The sequence below is a fragment of the Thermobia domestica genome, chromosome 17 (genome assembly GCF_964235325.1).
Source record: "Thermobia domestica chromosome 17, izTheDome1.hap1.1, whole genome shotgun sequence".
NCBI classification, from domain to species: Eukaryota; Metazoa; Arthropoda; class Insecta; order Zygentoma; family Lepismatidae; genus Thermobia; species Thermobia domestica.
Window position 1 is genome coordinate 7,562,938 of NC_137470.1, and position 20,043 is coordinate 7,582,980.

General features: G+C 37.1%; 1 protein-coding gene across 1 annotated transcript in view; it reads left to right on the forward strand.

Moving 5' to 3' along the window:
* t (C45 family peptidase tan) overlaps positions 1-20,043 on the forward strand; it is a 110,668-nt gene that overhangs the window by 21,935 nt on the left and 68,690 nt on the right. The gene's annotated exons all lie outside the window — the stretch shown is intronic.

Genomic DNA, 20,043 nt, shown 5'->3' on the forward strand with positions numbered 1-20,043 from the left:
GCTTAGACGGGGGGCAAAATCTGTCGTAACTATCTATATATTAATAGCGGTATCTGTGAACAAAAAACTTCAGATCCAAACTGAAAGTGACTATGTTTGTGACTCTTAATCTCTTGAACCTCCGGACCGATCTCGATCAAATTTTTCACGTAGATGCAGTTCTGGCCTGGAAGTGTTTTTAGCTATTAACTTTGGGGGTAGAACTTGGGGGGGGGGGAGGAGAGGAATTATAAAAAAATAAATAAAACTTAATAAATCTTGAACCAAACGACCAATCTCAATCAAATTTTCAACTTAGATGAAGTTCGAACCTGGAAAGCTTTTTAACATTTCATTTTGATGGTAGAACTTAGGGGAGGGGAGGGGAGGAGGGTAAATATATGAAAATGAATAAAACTTAACTCTTGAACCACCCGACCGATCTTGATCAAACTTTCAACATAGATAAAGTTCTGATCTAGGATGTTTTCATCATTTTACTTTGAAGGCTCAATGTAGGTGAGTGTAAGGGGGAGGGGGCATACACGTAAAAAAATAAATCAAATTTTCAACATACATGACATTCGGGCCTGGGATAATTTTTATCATTTAACTTTGACGTAGGGGAGGGGGAGGAGCAGATGATCAAATTTTCAACCACCTGACCGATCTCAATCAAATTTTCAGCAACCTAGATGAAGTTCGAATCTGAGATGAATTTTGTCATATCACTTTGACGCGTAACTTAAGGGAGGGTTGATACATTTGAAAGGAGGGGGAGACACTTGAAAATGATCGAAAATGACCGATATTAATGTCGAATCTATAGTTTTTGGTGTCCCTGAGATGAACAATGATACTTCCTATGTCGTGCCCCGCAACATGGAGAGGGGGGAGGGATATTATAAAAATCACCGAAAATGATCAATATCAAAAAGCGCTTTAGTAATAGTAAAAACGGTACATATTACTAATTTTCCTTAATTTAACTCAGCGAAATCGGAGTGCGTCTTAGATTCGAGGACGTCCTAAATTCGAGTAATTATCGAGAAATTCTTAATTAAATACATTATTAACGTGCTATTAAAACTACTTTGCTAGCCCCAAATATTTTAAATTTTGTATCATATTTAATCATTTAGACAACAATAGTGTCCTGCGCTTGCGGAGGACGTGCGGGTTTCCTAGTAGTATCTAATATAAATATTTCTTGTTGGGAAAGAGACTTCATGATAGTAGTCAAATCTTCAAAGCTGACCTTCTATTTGAATGGTAGATTCACGAATCACGTTTAGGTTGCATTAGCTTAAGGTCACATGGACAGTGCTAAAGTAAATGGTCTAACAAATCTCAGCATGAATTCCTTGATTGTTGTCAAATACAAGATCTCAATTCTCTAACAGTAGCGAACACCTGTTCCATTTAGTTGGTTATCACTGTTTTGATATGAATATTAGTCTTGTGTTTGTCACAAACAAGTTCCTTATCATGGAAGGTGGAAACAAGTTTTTTTATATTTTTTTAATAGATGTAGAAGGAAAATCAATAAATAAAGATAAAAGAGCCAGTTGCACTGAAATTGCAAACTGACACGAGTATATTGAGATTGAAGCTCGATATTTAATTCTATGAAAAGGATTTAGTATCTTTCCTCTGTAGGTGTCTTTGCTTTAACATAATAGATTACTATTAAAAAGAAACAGACACAACGAGATTGTATTAGAAGTGTTTAGGCCTTTCTGAGTGCGAGTGCACTTTCCCTCCTCCTTCATTGTTCATCATGCGGTAGCATACTTAAAATTGTTGCTTTTAAGATTTGTTCTTTCTGGAGAAAGGTGGGGCGACAAATGATGCCATTGCACGGGGCGGCAAATTACATAGGGCCAGTCCTGCTTAACGGAATACCATAACTGCACTCTTGTTAGGCTCTACATAGGCTAAATGGTCGTCAAGATCAGGAATTAGGAATTACAATAAGAGTGGAATAATACGTTGACCCAGTAGTTTTAAAGTACGTCTTCATCAAGCAACAATTAGCCGCCATTTTCCCAATAGTTTTGAATTCGCACTCCCAAACGTAATTTTACATATTTGTAGGGGTTACGTTTGATAATTGAAGTGATTGGCAAATGCTAGGTAAAGCTATCAATTACAATGTAGAGCCAGCTTGGTAGTCGGCCACTCCTCCATTTTCCACCGTTAGCCCTACTGTCATATTGTTAGGTTAAGATTAGATGCTCCACATACACACACAATCCGAGGTCGGGCCGCGGTGGCTCTGTGGTAGAGCGTTCACCTCTGGTGCTTGGGGTCCCGGGTTCGATCCCAGCCCCCGTCAAGTGAACTTTGTGATGGACAAACACCGTGTGCGTGGGTTTTCTCGGGGTTCTGCCGTTTCCTCCCACTTTCTTCATTCCACCATTTCATTCATTACTCATCATCACCGCCTCCTTTAGCCTAATCGGCATAACCGTGGGACGTAAAACTCAAAGATTTCATTTCATTTTCATAATCCGAGGTCATCTCTTAAATCGTTCCTTTGAATTAATTTCAACATTTAACAATCCAGACCAATCTTTCGACCGGTTATCATCTCCAAAAAATGTAGCAAACCCAGGAATGGAAGAACATACACATTAAATTAGAAACTTCTCCATATAAAGACGACGATTAAGGCAAGTGAATGATGATAGAATGAATAGTTGGTGAGTGCATAGACTACCATACAAGATCAAGCTTCAATGTAGAAGCTGAATTTAACACGGAACCTCACATCTAAGAGAACTGGATTATACCACCGTCCTCGGGTAAGAAAGTAAAGACTCTGCTACTCTGTAGAAAAATGAGTTGACATGCGCATATATGTAATCATAGCCATATGATTTCCCTCACGGCTGTATGGCTAAAATAAGCATTCTTCTGGGCACGAGTCCCACCACCAACTCCCGGTCAGAGCTGACGTAGTTCATCCATGTTAATCTTTACACAGGTTGACATCCCTTTAATGTCCGTAGTGGAAAGGGACATGAAATACCAAACAAACCAACCAACGATCACAATTTCCATTTCAAATACTTATTTAGTGATATGACTACTATCGGAAACCATAATGCGCGTGAAAAAGAAATAGAAGAATTATTTTAATGTCCCACGTGCTTGTGTTTACAAACACCCAACATGTGATCTTATTTATAAATAACAATCACGTGCACCTTACTCTGGAGTACTACAGCTGCAGACGATGCAGACAACAGCGACAACCAGTCACACGGTGACGAGGGAACAACAGACACCTCAACTGGAGCGCTTATATAACCGAGAGAATTTCAACGATAGCTGTCAGCTTCGTCTGGTCAACCCCTCCTCTAGCTTGCTCTGGAGCTCTAGGAGATACGTAACCCAAAACATTTAGTTTGCTTCGAAACTCTGGGCTTTCCTTCTTCCCGCTTAGCTTGCTTCGGAGCTCTGTGACTTTTAACCTCCTCTCTACTTGCTTCGGAGAATTGGGGATTCCTAATACACTCCACCTAGCTTGCTCTGGAGCTCTAGGAGATATCTAAGCAAAAGTCTGTAGTTTGCTTCGAAACTCTAGGATTTCCTTCTTCCCGCTTAGCTTGCTTTGGAGCCCTGTCGTTTTTCTAATCCCATCTCTGCTTGCTTCGGAGTATTAGAGATTCCTAATCCACTCCATCTTGCTTGCTTCAGAGCTCTGTGGAGATCCTGCTGGAGGCTGCTTGGGCTTTAGGTCATTTTTCTTTAATCTTATATTAGAAAAGTTACGTTATTGTAGCATTTCTGTAAAATACTGTTTATAGAGGATTTTATAATGGAATGGTAGTGGAACACGACTCCGGACTGTAATTTGCTCTACCTATGCCCTACCTACTCCTGCAAAAGCAGAAATTTACATAGTGAAGACGCCAAGCTTTTGTATGAATTTCGAAACGTGGCTGGCCTACTATTTTGGCGCCAGTCTGTGTATTTTTTTTTCGTATTCGTATTTCTTGGAAGAGAATACATTACAATTTTCAGTTGAAGTTATAATTCCTCTCTTTAAATAGTTCGTGACATTTCTATTACACTAAGCTTCAATGAATATCAACTAATTCGTAAAATCAACACCAAGGATACTTGAAGAATGTCCTGTAATTTATGACGATTTCTAATGTAAATTTTAAAAAAATACTCATTACATTTTCCAATGTCACTTACAATCGTGTTAGTTTTCAGATTTTTACATATGTGAAGTGTTAATGCGTCCTTTTGTTATCCAATTTAGGTTTATTTGCTAACCCAAAGCAAGGTTGTAACTTCTCATGGTCGATATATCCGTTACAAAGAAAATGAAAATAAATAAAATGAAATCTTCGAGTTTCACGTCCTACGACTATACCCTTTTAGGATAAGGGAGATGATCATTAGAGCGGATGAATGATGACGGAAGAATTGGTGGAATGAAAGAGTGGGAGAAAACGGGAGTACCTTGAGGAAACCCACGGACGCGATGTTGTCCACCACAAATTTTCTTGGCCGGGAATCGAACCAGAAACCCCACGCACCTGAAGTAACCCCCTACCACTGAGCCACCGTGCTCTCCTATCCGTTGCAAAGTGATGATTGGGACTCGAAAGTTGAAGACCTAAAAATTGCCTAAAAAGAACCCATAAAAAGACCTAAAAATATATAAAAAAAAGGACCTAAAAACTGGCAAAAAAGGACGTAAAAATAACACCCAATTTAATTAGAATTACATATTTATTGAATACTAGCAGCGTTCACCCCGCTTCGCTGCGGTCACCCCGGAACGCAATAAACTTTGTTACTTAGATAATTTTTACTTTTTCGCTTTCAAGTGATATGATAAAAACCATAGAAGATTGCAGTAAATCTTAACATTATATCGCCTGTCATTTATGTTAACCCGCCCCGCTTCGCTGCGGTCATCCCGGTGCTGGCATATTGTAAAAGTGTCTGTAAAAATAAGCAAATCAATTAAAAAATTTTAAACAGAAGATTCAAGCTATTTTCCGCTGTATATCGCCTGTCATTTATGTTAACCCGCCGAGTGACACGGTCATGCGGGTTGCATATAAATACGTTTATTTTTACCTATGATGAACTAATAACAAAGGATTTGTACGTTATGGACACTTGAATGGTCAATTATCTCAAGACACTGGTAATTAAAAATTAAAGTGATATGATAAAAACCATCTAGGGTCCAAATCCTAATAACCCCCCAAAAATGAAAGAAATTGGTTCAGCCGTATTAGCGTGATGAGCGGACAAAATTTTGTACGTTCTCTTTTATATACATATAGATAATTCGCAAGAAATCTAGTAGCGTCTTCAAATCCCTTCTGTATTATTCAATTTAGGCAAGCCGTATGTTCTCAATTTTCCAAAACATAAATATTTACTTATGAATATGAAAAGAACTGAATAAAATTGTTTAAAAGCTTGCATGTAAAACCTGAGAATAAAATTAAAATTACAGAAAAAAAACAAGTTACGTAAGGAAGACGTTAACCACCTCCTCCCTCGTGTCATACTTCGTAATGCAAAGCCGAACCCCCTCTCCTCTTTTGCCGCGTTACGTAATATGTGGACAACCCTTTAGATACGTACTACATTCATTACACTCAAGATCCAAATATCCCGGACAAAATCCCGGAATTCATATTCAAATTTCTGTCTGCCCATTGAATTGAAACAATTGAAAGTTGTTTGTGTTCACAATACAAGCGAGCGGGAAAAATACGGAAGTGTTTTCACTGTTTTGTTTGGCTTCTTTCTTTCACTCTTGGTCAGGTCAGGCGTGTGTGTTTATGTTTAGCTATAACAAACGGTTCTGCGTACTCGAAATATTTTAACAACCGGTTCTAGCGAACCGGTGAGAACCGGATGAATAGCACTACTGGCCGCAGGATGTCTGACATCTAGCAGTCTTCCGTACATCCTGTATACAGTTCTTTCGTACGGAAAATACTATTATTAGGAACACTTATACGGAACGTACCTATAAAACTACGTTTTCAGTTATACGTTTGGTGCAGGATTACATATAGTCGTACGTTAAGTCCAAAATATACACGATTTTCGCATGTAATATACGTTTTTCTGTACGACACATACGCTTTTTTTTCTCTGTACGTTCATAGTGTTAAGGAAAGGTAGCTCCTACTCTCATAACACTCTACTAAAACCGAAAGGAGTAGAAACTTACTACCGGTAGTAGCGAATAATCAAATATTTCCGGTTTCAACGTTGATTGCCATAGAACAAAACGATATCGCATGACCTCAGGTGGTATTCTTTATTCGATTCTGCGTCTCAAGAAAATATTCCATCTTCTCCTGTATCTGTTTACTAAGACCGGAATTGGTGAAAATTTACTACTTAACATGTTTCCTCTCTCATTGTCCCTCTAGCAACAGAAATTCATAGAGCTGTTTCAATATTGAATTCTCATAGTTTGGAAGTCTATCGTAGTTCCATACCTGTTGAGCGAAACTAACTTATTATTACTATTATTATTCATCCAATCTATGCTATGCATGTCCGTCCGTCCCTCCGTTCATCTGTCTGTCTACCAACAGGTATCTGAACAAAAAAGGTAATAAGTAGCAATGAGCCGTCTTTTTCAATCGATTCAGCATCCCAAAGGAACAAATCTTCTCCACCGACAAAATTCTACCAACTACGAAGTAGTTGAAATTTACTAGTATCCCGGTTTCAATATTTATTTCCATAGTGCAAAAACAGTAAGACATATCGACAAGCTATTTTTTGACACGGATAAAACGTTCCTAGAATGAGCTTCGTCTCGAATTTTACCTATTTGTTCAAAGTGAAGGTAAAGAAATCTACGATTTCAGGTTATAAAATCGATTGCATAATGGATAGAAGGGAAATATGTATAGAGAAGCAGATTTTCGAAATTGATTTAATACTGCACCGTAAAAATATGTTTCACCTCAGATGAGTCTTCATTTGCAACCGGAAACGATAGACGGAATAGATATGAGGGGAAAAACTTGTATACCAATACACGCTTTCTCCTCATATCTATTCTGTTTATCAATATAAAATTTGGTACACACATTTCTTATCCCATATAGTATTTTCTGACATACATTTCGATTGTGTGTTTTTACCCGGAGCCACTCCAGAGGGGCCCAAAGTTGATGGAAGGGATTTCTGGAGGGAATTTTTGTAACATTCTCCAATTTTCCCTGTTCAGGTACGTTATGGGTCCCAATACATAGCACGTCTGGAAAGCTTCTTTCAGGCTGAAGAAAATGAACAATAAACCATGACTTTCCAATGAACAGTGTTGATGAAATAGCTATTTCACTGCGAGTCTACGGTTTTCTTTATACTAAAGGGATTAATAGGCCCCAGTGACTTACTCCGTTGTTGATGGTACCTAATTTTTCTGAATGAACATATCTTTGTTATGTCTAAAGAACGGACTAGGTTTGATTTGGATGTCCGAATGACACGTTCATGTCCGTTCCTTGTTAGTAGATTGAATTTGCATTGTTTGGAAGTCTACCGTAGTTTCACAGTGTGAAACGAAAATCACTTATAATAATAAATATTACTGATAATAACATTGCACTAAGACCACTGTAACGATCGCCTTAGCAAATAAATGAATAAACACAAGGATTTAAAAATAAAAGAAATTATTTAATGTGGTTGACAATAAGTAGTTATCATGGAAGTTGAAAAGAGTCATTGTAGTTTTTCGAGATAACACAGATTGGATCCTGATAAGTTGCTGTTCATTATGATTATTTGTATCTTATATCACAATCACATGTGTTGAGGAAAATCCGAAGGCAGAATAATGCTGATCAGAACATGCTTCCGTCTGTTATCTGTCTGTGTTTTATGTGTTAAGTAAAATTTGAGCTTGGAAATGCGCCAATCACACAGAGATAACCTAAATTCCATAAACAAAGAATAGATATACGTAATGCATATAGCGCCACTGGAGTTCAAAGTGCAAACGATATTACAGTGTAATAACCCTCGTAACTGCATTGTTTAACAAGAAAGGAGGGAAATACTTAAACATGACTTGGCAAATATTGCAAATCCATTCACGTACTTTTTTTCAGGAGGATAAATAGCAAAAATATGAGCATGAGTATGTTTTATTTATCATTATCATAGTTTTTTCCATAGTTTGTCTTCTACAACGTATTCCTTTATGATTCGGAAAATCAAACTTTTAAAATAATCTTTAAAATATCAAAGACCATCGAAGGATGTAAATGCTGTATAGCTTTTAAGATCGCAGTATTGTCAAGTCTCTCTTTGTGCGAGCGATTGAGGACCAAAAAACAGAAAATTTGTAGGAAGGATTTTGTCAAATTTGTAAAATTTTATTGTTATTGTAGATAAAATGGTTATTACAGTAGGGATAAATTGTCGCTGAGCGTTCCATAAACTATACTTCAAATTTTGGAAGTAACGAACTAACTATAAGTAAATGCCTTGCAGTTATGCACAAATACTTCTCGATAAATGGTAATCCTTTTCATGTAATTCAATTTCGAGCTACAATCTCAATATATCCGTTGGTAATTCCAGTGCAACTAGATCTTTTATCTTTATTTCTTGATTTTCCTTCTACATATGTTAAAAATTTTAAAAGGAAAACTTGTTTCCACCTTCAATGATAAGGAACTTGCATGTGACAAAGATAAGACTAATTTTCATATCAAAACTGTGAGAAATAACTAAATGGAACAGGTTTTCGCTACTGTTCGAGAATTGAGTTCTTGTATTTGACAACAATCACGCAATTCATTCTGGGATTTGTTTGACCATTTGCCTTAGCACTGTCAATGTGATCTTATATAGGGCCTGCGTGTTGCTCATATGGTAGAGTCGGACGGTGTTTTCAAAGGACAGTTTTAGCGTATTTCTAAATATTATAATTTTCCTCGAGCATCCTATTTTGAGGACAGTTTCTGTAATAGCATTATTTGATAACACATTTGTGAGCAAACCAATTTAATTAAATATATCAGAAACTATTCATCTTTCTCCAATTCTTAAAACTTTTTTCTTATTTACGACTCTACCTGTGATATTTTGCCCGTTGTTACAAAATTTATATTTCGAAAAATTAAAATAAACCAAACCAATGAAAAGGAAATAAAAGGATGGAAGACAACGTGCAGTCAGAACGAACATTTTTCAAGACACCAAAACAATCTCCTGCACTGGTGGACTGGAAGAATTTGCTCCTTTTTGCAGTAGAACTGACGCAATTAGACAGTTGAAACTGATACAGTATTTCTCCCATAGATGGCACTATGCACCATGAACAGCTTATTACCAGTGACGTAATAGTTTGTTCAGGCCGGGTACTTCTTGAAATGAGCTCGTAAAATTAATCCCAAATCTGCAAACATATTCAACCCTAGGGTCTAGGAGGCTTAGGTGGGCGGGTCATGTAGCTAGAATGGAAGAAAGTAGAAACGCTTTCAAAGACTTGACTGGAAGACCAATCGGAAAACGACCATTAGGAAGACCAAGGCGCAGATGGGAGGACAATGTTAAGATGGATCTCGCAGATATAGGAATACAAAGTAGGAACTGGATCCAATTAGCTAAGGATAGAAGTCAGTGGAGAGCTTTTGTGAACGCGGCATTGAACCTCCGGGTTCCATAGGCCATAGAGTTAGTTAGTTAGTTAGTTATTCAACCCTAGGATTCTGCTAAGAAAATTTGGCATTTGTTATGAAATCAGGGGTCAAAGTGAGACGGTATGCTGTGGTATGTTATACCGCTTCTGGTTTTTCAGGGATGAAGGCATACCGCCTGTGGTATTTTGGTGATCAAGACATACCGCCACGGGAGAGTAGATGCTAAATACCTTTAACAAATCCATTTTTATACACAGTAATTGACGAATAGCTTTGCACGTAAAAAGATTGTCTCTCTTACGTAGAAATAATTTCTAAGTTGACAAGACCGATATTTTTGTTATCTTTTCCCTACCTTTTGTTTTTAAAATGAGTTGTATTCAAAGAAGTGCATAGTTTATATTTTGATGTGCCATATTGAGTTGTTTCTTTCGTATGTATGTGTGTCTTCTTGTCTTAATTCATATAAATGTTGTGTTTTGAGCACGAGTAGATTTAGAGGTTGTCTGCTGTGGGGGCAATTCTTCCGGGGATTTGGAATACCCCTCAACAGTGTGCGGGGTGAGGGAGCCTTTCCGTGTTAAATTGTTAATACCCTCATTCAGTTTTTGAGCATTTTCGTGTATATTCTCTATAATACATCATAAGGGTACCCCATCTTGCGCTGTAGCTCCCTTTCTCATGAGGTCCGAGTTCACATATCCAAAATAATAATCATGGCTACAATCTCTTATGCATGCCCTGCCTGGCAACATGCCTCACATAGTCACATACAAACTCTCGAAAGTGTGTAAACTCGAGCTGGTCGTATAATCACTGGTTACGACAGATATACACGAAACAGCCAGATCCTGGAAGACTTAGAGCTACCCACTGTCAGAGACGTTCTACGGCATCTCCACAATAAGTTCTGGCGTAATTTACCCAGACATATAAATCCAGCTATAGCTAACATCGGCACCGAATGCGCACTGCGGAACGTCCATCGAACGCCATGCATTTAAAATCTCAAGAACTGGTAAAGAAGTCATAATCAGCTACTCTGCGACAGTTGCAGATGTAGTCTAACATACATAACAAAACAATAGTAACATCCAACAAACCACCAGCACATCTTAATATATTCTTTACAACATATTACTCACGGAGTCAGGGGCTACGGCCCGATACTCTATACATAACCACAAAATTACTGTGACCGTGATAAGGGTATATATATATATATATATGTATATATATATATATATATATATATATATATATATATATATATATATATATATATATATATATATATATATTAGAAATGGCCAATTCCAGAATTTTTACTTTCCGGAATCCGGAAAGTAAAATCGGAAAAATCCGGAATTCGGAAAAATTCCGGATTCCGGAAAAATTCCGGATTTCGGAAAAATTATTTTTTCTTTTTGTAATCCTAAGAATTTTGTTCAAATGCAAACGAACAAATTTCCTTTTTGTAATCCTAATAATGTATGATGCAAGTTAACCTGAAACTTACATCCTAAAGTATACACTACTCAATCTTTCCATGGTTAATGAGATGTAGTCCAAAAGTACGATGTACTCCTAATATTTAATTTTTGTTTTACTGTGATATTGTCCAGAGGTAATACATATATCACACTGAGATAAACAACTTGACATAATGAAGATGTTATCATACGTAGTTTTCCAGAAAATTGTGAGGAACGATTTTTTATGAAGTTAAAATATGCGTCGCTTGTTGCCAGTGTGATGCAATTGATAACTTTTATGCTGGAATAGTCTTATTATTATTATTATTATTATTATTATTATTATTATTATTATTATTATTATTATTATTAATCGTTTATGTACTGTAAAAGAAAAATATGAATCGTTAAGTAGTAGATTTTATCTGTTGTTTTTTGATATCTTCTAACAGTAATAACAAATTGCTTGTAAATACGCAATGATTATCAAGGACAATGGCATATTAAAGTAAGGACTACTCTGCAGACTAGCAATAAACAATAAACAATAACAGATAAACAATAGTCTTAAAAAAAAAAGTAACTAACTTGGGCACGTCAGAATGTTCGCGAGAATATAGGGACGCATTGAGACTAGCAAAAAACGTGGTGTTATTATTACTCAAAGGGCCGTACGATGGAGGCTTTAACTTTAATGTTAATGGCACTAATGAGCACTTACTTGCTCTAACGGTTAACCTCATTTTTGAGATGATTCTTAGAAGTGGGCGTGTTGGCATGCAGTTGGAGTAGGCTACTAACGATTTGCGTCACTATCGAACACTAACGTAGCACTAGCGACGTTTAAAGTCGAAATTGGAGTCTGACGTAAGTGGCTTGTCAACTTCACGGACATTATATTTTCCTTGAATGCGAGAATTTTGCGCCCGGGAAATTTGCGCCCTACCACAAAAATAGGAAAAAATGCGCTCGCAATATATTTGCACTGGGATGTTTGCGCCCTACTCCAAAAAGAGGGGAAAATGCGCCGGCTATATATTTGCACTGGGATGTTAGCGCCCTACAATTCAACTTATTATTGTATTGTGTAAAGTAACTTCCACTCGCACTTGAACTAGGCTTGCCTCTCATCGTCTCAGTGAGTTACTCCATCCGTTATAATATTCCGAACAAATGAAAAAAATACAATTTTAGTTCACTAAAGGGCAATCCATACAAATACAATTTTTCATTATACTACAAAATTTACAATAAACGTATAAATGACTGATATATAATTATTTATTAATATAATCAAAGAGTATAATTTAATCTACAAAAGGCTGTTTGGCTCTACCCAGATATCTCTGTTCACAATCCTTGCGAGTTGTTTGGCTTTTCAGGACACAAAATATAGAAAAGAAAATGTAAAGTGAATGTAAAATCAGTTCAGTAATATTATCAAGAAAACTATGTACAGTGTGTTTACTTGCTGGAATTACACTTCAAACACACAATTGCGTTCAGTCGTTCTTTCAGGAAAAATGTTCCGGGGGGCACATTTAGTATTCCGGAGGGTGGTCACTGCTGGTACTATTCTATTTATTATTATATTATAGACGTATTATTTTGGTCTCCTCCGAGGGGGCACTCTGAGAGCTCTGGGGAGGCCAGTGTTTCCCCAAAATCATCTCTGGAAGAAGCAGTGATTGCGTTGATCCGTTGTGTTCTTTTGGCTTATATTGAAGTTTATTCTCCCCTTATATAGCCACAATGAAAATAAATCACAAATGGCATGGTTGTGGGGGAGGATTGTTTATGCTGTAATGTCAGCCCCTCCGAGGAAATGCGTAAGCTCCAATAGGTTCTTTTATTTCGCAGGGCTCAAACTTCCCGGTGGAGGTATATCGCAGGCGCAATTTTCCCTGTTCTTGAGGTAGGGCGCAAATTTCCCAGACGCAAAATTCTCGACACCGTTCGAATGACCTCGGAAGACGATATCTTTTTCAATACTTTTTTTATATTCTTTTACTCGAGATTTCTTCATAGCTTCTTATTAAAATACTTACTAATATATCCTCATTTTATTGTCCTAACCAATCAATATGGGTATGTTGTCAGTAAAATATTTAGATTGATCGAGCCTCTGGTGTGTAACCACAGTATTTCATATCATGCCCCCATTAGAAATCTTGGCTAAACGAACCAATATATGTTGCCAATAAAATAGTTTAGAATGATTGAGCCCCTGGTAAATAACCACAGTATTTCGTGACAGACCCCCCCCCCCCCTTCCTATTACCATATTCTAGCTACGTGCCTGACTCAGCTAATTCTCTGCATTCTTTACCAAGCACACATTTTCTAAAGCGGAAAATGCTCTCTAAATACCTAAGCTCATTATTTTCAGCAGATGCACAAACTGGGTAACATTCTATCTACATGAATGTTATATATGTCGATTACTGGAAACCGCTTCTCGCTATCTATTACCATATTTACTATATAATGATTAACGTTAAAACCGGAAATGGTTGATTTGTACCGCTTCCGGTTTGAATATTACATTCATCAGGGAACTCGATTCTTAACTATTGACTCTGTACATCATGGCCAACATTGATTGGTAATCCATCAGATAGTTCTTGAGACTGTTTGTTTCACTGACGGACAGAATGAATATATGGCTATAGAGTTTTGATAAACTAAATTCGTTAATGAGTGATGATGGAACAAATATAAGAAAGGGAACCAAGAGTACCACCGGGAAAATTTTCGAACACAAAATTAGCCATCGAAAACCCACATGTCCTGGGTTAGAATACCATAGATGAAAACTCTACCACTGAGTCATCAATCACCCGCTTATTAGTTTTGTTAACTATTATATTAATATAAATTAATGAATGCCTGCTTATGTTAATTATTGAACAATTACATTGTATACTTCGTAAAGTCAAAAATTATAAATTTGTATTTACTGTACATACAGTGAGCGCAGAAAGTGTTCGTACACCTATGCTATTGAAACGAGAATGCCTGCGAAAAAAAAAAAAAACAGAAAATTTAAGAAGTGTAATAACACACACAATATGAATAATGAAAACTAAGCTTTATGAATATATCAATAAAGAACCACAAAGACAAGTTTAATGGTCAGAAAGTAAATAAATTCCGTAGAAAGTGTATAGAGTAGACGCAAAAAGTGATCGTACACCTGACGTACGAATACGAAACAAAGATACCACAACTGGGGTTCACTAGTATTCACCTGAGTATACACCGCTGTATAGCATGACGAGTAACAGAATGAGTTTAGTTGTGAATAGGAGTGAAAAAACTGCACGGTGGGCTGTCGAAATGGGAAGCAACCGAACAGAAACAAATGAGGAGACAAGAAAAGTAATTATTAAAGTGCATAAGAAGGGTAAGTCTTTGAGAAAGATGGCAAACCTCAGGGGCAGATCCAGAGGGGGGCGATCGGGGCCATCGCCCCCCCCCCACAAGAGGAAACTTTCTTATTTTATATATAAATAAACCCACCCATAACAAGTTTGGAGCTCTTAAAAGTAGCAGTATTACTGCCGACCGCCCCTTCCCCAGAAGTCCGTCCTGGATCCGCCCCTGTATAGAGTAGCCACAATCGAGTATTTTCCGCTGTATGTTTGGAGTCGTTGTCTTGCTGAACAGTAAATTGTTTTCAAGAACCATCTTCTGCGCACTAGTATGGAGATATTCCTTTCATATGTTAGTATACACTTTGTGGATCATCACTCCATCGATAAGGTGGAGACGACCCACTCCTGAGGCACTCATACAACCCCAGACGAGCACGGACCCTCCTCCGTGTCTTACTTTAGGGACTAGATTTTGAGGATTCATCTCTGTATTCACCTTGCGCCATACCATACGCCTCCCATTGGACTCGATAAAATTAAATTTACTTTCGTCCGAAAATATGACCCTATTCCAGAAAGAAGCCTGATCCCTTATCTTTATACTCTTTTTCAAACTTTAGTCTCTTTATACGATTTGTCTTGTTCACCCAGAACATTTTCCTGGCTATCCGACCATGATACCCTGCAAATATTCCGCACTGTACTGGCTGATACTTTAACACCGCGTGTTTCCAGATCCGTTGCCAATTGCACAGCAATACTTTTTGGAACCTTTTTTCTTTCCCTAATAATGTAACGTTTAACTTGTTCACTCAACACTCTTGGTCTTCCAGTTCTTTTTTTTTTTATTATTATTATTATTTTTTATTATTTTTTTATGGTTTCGCACAGTGATAGAAACATTATACATCGCAATTATTGTTTTTACTGTTGAACGAGGCCTGTCTGCAAGGTTTGCCAGGGGCGGATCCAGGACGGACTTCTGGGGGGGGCGGTAATACTGCTACTTTTAAGAGCTCCAAACTTATTATGGATGGGTTTATTTATATATAAAATAAGAGTTTCCTCTTGTGGGAGGGCGATCGCCCCCCTCTGGATCCGCCCCTGACTCTATAATACCTTGAAACAGCTTCGCACACCTCCCCAATCCCCAGACATGAACCCCATAGAACATCTATGATCTGTTCTGGAGACAAGAATCAGAAGGCACAGCTTGTCTACTAAAGAAGGCCTAAAAAAAGCTATTCAAGAAGAATGGGACATAATCAGTCCCGAAGCTACAGAACTACGAACTACTACAGGTGAAATCAATGCCACGAAGATTACAGACAATCATTAACGCACAGGGTAATCCCACAAAATATTAAATAACGTAATATACTTTATAAGCATTAATTCAATCATAAGTGTACGGTGACTTTTTGCGTTTACAAAAAAGGAATTCTCTCTTTTCTTCTGAACAAAACAGTGACTGTCTTTGTTTGGCCTTTCTCTTGTATATAGAAATAAAATGTATGAATGTGTAGTCTTAATTCTGGTTATATATATATTTTCCACCTCCGTTCTCATGCTAGCTGTTTTCAATATAAAGTATGCACGGTGTACGAACACTTTCTGCGCTCACTGTAGGTATGTTGACAATAAGCGAATGTTATTAGAATATTTGTTGAGATTTCTTTTCCTTCATTGCCTTTCGCCTGATTAAAAAGTAGTTTGCAGTGCTTTGGAGCAGTTGCAGGTGGGAACGCGATAATGTTTGAGACATACCGGCGACTTTTTTGTGTGTGAAAATACGACCTTTCTCATAAAGTAGTAAATAACTGCAGTAGCAATTGTCTACGTAAATGATAAAGACATATCCAACTACAAGAAATTAATACAGTATATATAGCCTATTCATTATTGTGTTTCTCTTTTAACAGCTACTAGCTAAGGATGGCCAATTCCAGAATTTTTACTTTCCGGAATCCGGAAAGTAAAATCGGAAAAATTCCGGATCTCGGAAAAATTCCGATTTTTTCTAAATTCCGGATTTTTTCCGAATGTCGGAATTTTTCCGAATTCCGGATTTTTTCTGAATTCCGGAATTTTTCCGAAATCCGGAATTTTTCTGAATTCCGGAATTTTTCCGAAATCCGGAATTTTTCTGAATTCCGGAATTTTTCCGAATTCCGGATTTTTTCTGAATTCCGGAATTTTTCCGAAATCCGGAATTTTTCTGAATTCCGGAATTTTTCCGAAATCCGGAATTTTTCTGAATTCCGGAATTTTTCCGAATTCCGGAATTTTTCTGAATTCCGGAATTTTTCCGAAATCCGGAATTTTTCCGAATTCCGGAAAGTAAATTTTCCGATTCCGGAAAACAAAATTTCCGGAATCCGGATTCCGGAAAATTTTGGCCATCCCTAATATATATATATATATATATATATATATATATATATATATATATATATATATATATATATATATATATATATATATATATATATATATATATATATATTTTTCAGAAAGTTGGCGAGGGATCAAAGTCTCCATGTCCCCCTCGTAACTGAAGAGAAACTCTGCAATGGTTTTCAATCATTATGTAAATAGAAATGCAATCTTTCAGGCAACATACCCTCACTGTATTTCAACATTTAGATAGCCGGTATGTCGAGTTAAAATCGTAATAAAGCATGCCATTTCTGCTTCCCCCCCACTTTGAACACTGTATGAAATCTAATATAAAAAAATAGTTTGTTTGTCTGTTTGTCCGTCTGTCTGTGTGTGGCCTGGGGACCAGACGAGTGGACCGAGAGTTACCAAATTTTGTGCAGGGGTACCTTGGTCCAGGAACCAGATCAAGATGAGGCATTTTTTTCAAATTTCGAACCAGGGGGGTCTCAGGGGCGTTTACCGTGACTGACCTGAGGACCATACAAGTTAACCGAGAGTTACCAAATTTTGATCACAAATACCTTGGTTCAGGCCTCAGACCAAGGCGATGGGTTTTTGTCGAAATTCGAAACATGGGGCTGAGGGGGGCGTTTAATGAGACATGTAAAAGTAATCCAAAATGACCGATCTTAGTGTCAAATCCGTAGTTTTCGCGGTCGCTGAGATCAATGGTGTGACACTTCCATTAGCGATGACTTGCAAATTCAGCTACCATTATATGCGGGCCGGGGTCACATATAGGGGTTTTTACCGAGACATGTAAAAATTATCTAAAATTAGCGATATTAGTGTCAAATCAACAGCTTTCGGGGTCGCTGAGCTCGATGGTGAAACTCAAGATCGCGTGTACTTTGAAATTTAGCCTCCATCAGCTTAGAAACGTGGGTCGTAATAGAGGGGTCATTGAGAGGAAGATTTTTTTTAAAATTTCCAACCAGGGGTTCTTATGGGGGACGTTTACCGGGACCGGCCTAGGATCTGGGCTGTGAGTTACCAAATTTTGCTCACGGGTACTTTGGTCCAGGCCATAGTCCAAGACGAATAGTTTTTTTTAAATTCGAACCAGGGGGGTCTCAGGGGCCGTTTACCGGGACATTTAAAGTAGTAAAAAAATGACCGATATTAGTGTAGAATTCATAGTTTTCGGGGTTGGTGAGCTGAATGGTGAAACTCAAGATCACGTTTACTTTGAAATTTAGCCCCCATCACCTAAGAAACGGAGCCACAATAGAGAAATCATCGAGACATGTGAAAATAATTCAAAATGACCGATATTACTGTCAAATATATAGTTTTCGCTGTCGCTGAGATGAATGGTGATACTACCATAGACGTTGACCTCCAAATACAGTCCCCATCAGCTGGTGGCCAGAGACTTTTTTAAAATTCGAACTAGGAGGTCTCATGGGGCATTTATCGGAATATGTAGAAGTAGGAGAAAATGACCGATTTTTTTTGTTCAGTTTCTTTACATAGATACTTTATCTGGTCATGCGAAGAATGGGTATATTCAACTAGTATTAAATAAAGTTACGGTATTTTTCACCTCGAAGTGACATCTAAGTAAAAGCGAAGGTTATATATTCCATAAGTCGTCTTCTTTTTTCTTTCTTTCTTTCTTTCTTTCTTTTCTTTTCTTTTCTTTTTCTTTTTTTTTTTGTATCTGGAAGTGTTAAATTCACCTATTTGTTTGTCAGTTGTTGAAAAAAAATGTTAACCTTGGGAAGAGGTTTTCTCACAGTTGCTACTCATTTTGATGACATTTTCCATACATCAACTTTCTCTTACAATAAAATGGCACTTTTATCATATTTCACGACAATCACTTGCAAAATAATTAAACGAAAAGGTATTAATTATTCAATTTTTAATACGCTTTATTCAATCATTTAGTTAGGACTGAGCGATATTTCGATTTGAATATCTATATGTATTGATAAAATATCAAAATCTGATAAAAAAAAACATAGAAACATCGAAAAATGTCGAATATCAAAATATCCAAATATCTAAAATAAACATCAAGATATTGAAAAATATTGTAATGTCAAAAATATTGCATTACCAATCAGTAATTTTATATTGATATTTAAAAAGATAGATATAATGAACTATCCTACAAATCTAGTTTTAGTGTCCCACAAAGTCAAATCATAATGATATATAGCCTATTGTCATTGCAATTCCGAATGAAGATATTATTAAAAGTTGCATTAATATAATTCCTTGTTTTGTAGTAAATAAACTTTTAATTGCAACATTCTCTAGCATTCTATTATTAAAAATAACCTAGTATCATGTTGATAACCAATTATTGAGCTACAGTTCTCAATTTTAACAAAATTTGGGCTACTAATTGTATTGTTACATTACTTGCGCTGACAGGAATAACTGCAGCTAATTTCGTTAGTAGTTTCTTCCTAGTTTGTAAGACGTAAAATTCTGGTGGTGTACGTCTTAAATGTGGAATGAAGTTCTGTAATTATGTTTATTTATTTTGAATTTTGACTGGATTATCCGAATATTATACCTAATGAAGACAAAAATTTTGATACAGCTTCATTATTATTGGAGATGTAGTATACAAAAATTCTGATATAATATACGAGAGCAGTTTGAAAAGAAACCACCGTTTGCTCATGTGCTAGTAATGACCGGGAAGACTGACGTCAGTACTGTGCTTTTGTGTGCAGTAGTTCCAATTCAGTAGACAGTCAGCAGTGGAAGAAGAAGGCTGTATTGCAGTTCACTTTTCCGCTACAACAATTGAAAATGAACGTTCCACTATAAAAACCCGTCAAATGTGAAGTGCGTGCGGTAATACGATGTCTGAGTGCGAGAAAACTTTCGGCAGCCGCAGTTCACCCCGAACTGTGCAGTGTTTGCGGATCAAATGTGATGAGTGAAGATGGACGAACTGGCGTGCACGGTGCGGAAAGAAGTGGGTGCCCATCTGGAGTGAGCAATGAACTCGTGTATGAAATCGACAAAATTGTCCGTGAAGTTCGTCAGTACACGATATCTGACCTTTCTGTTCTATCTTCAGGAATATGAAAAAAATGGCTTACGTCACACCACTTCGACAATGACAATGCGCTTCAC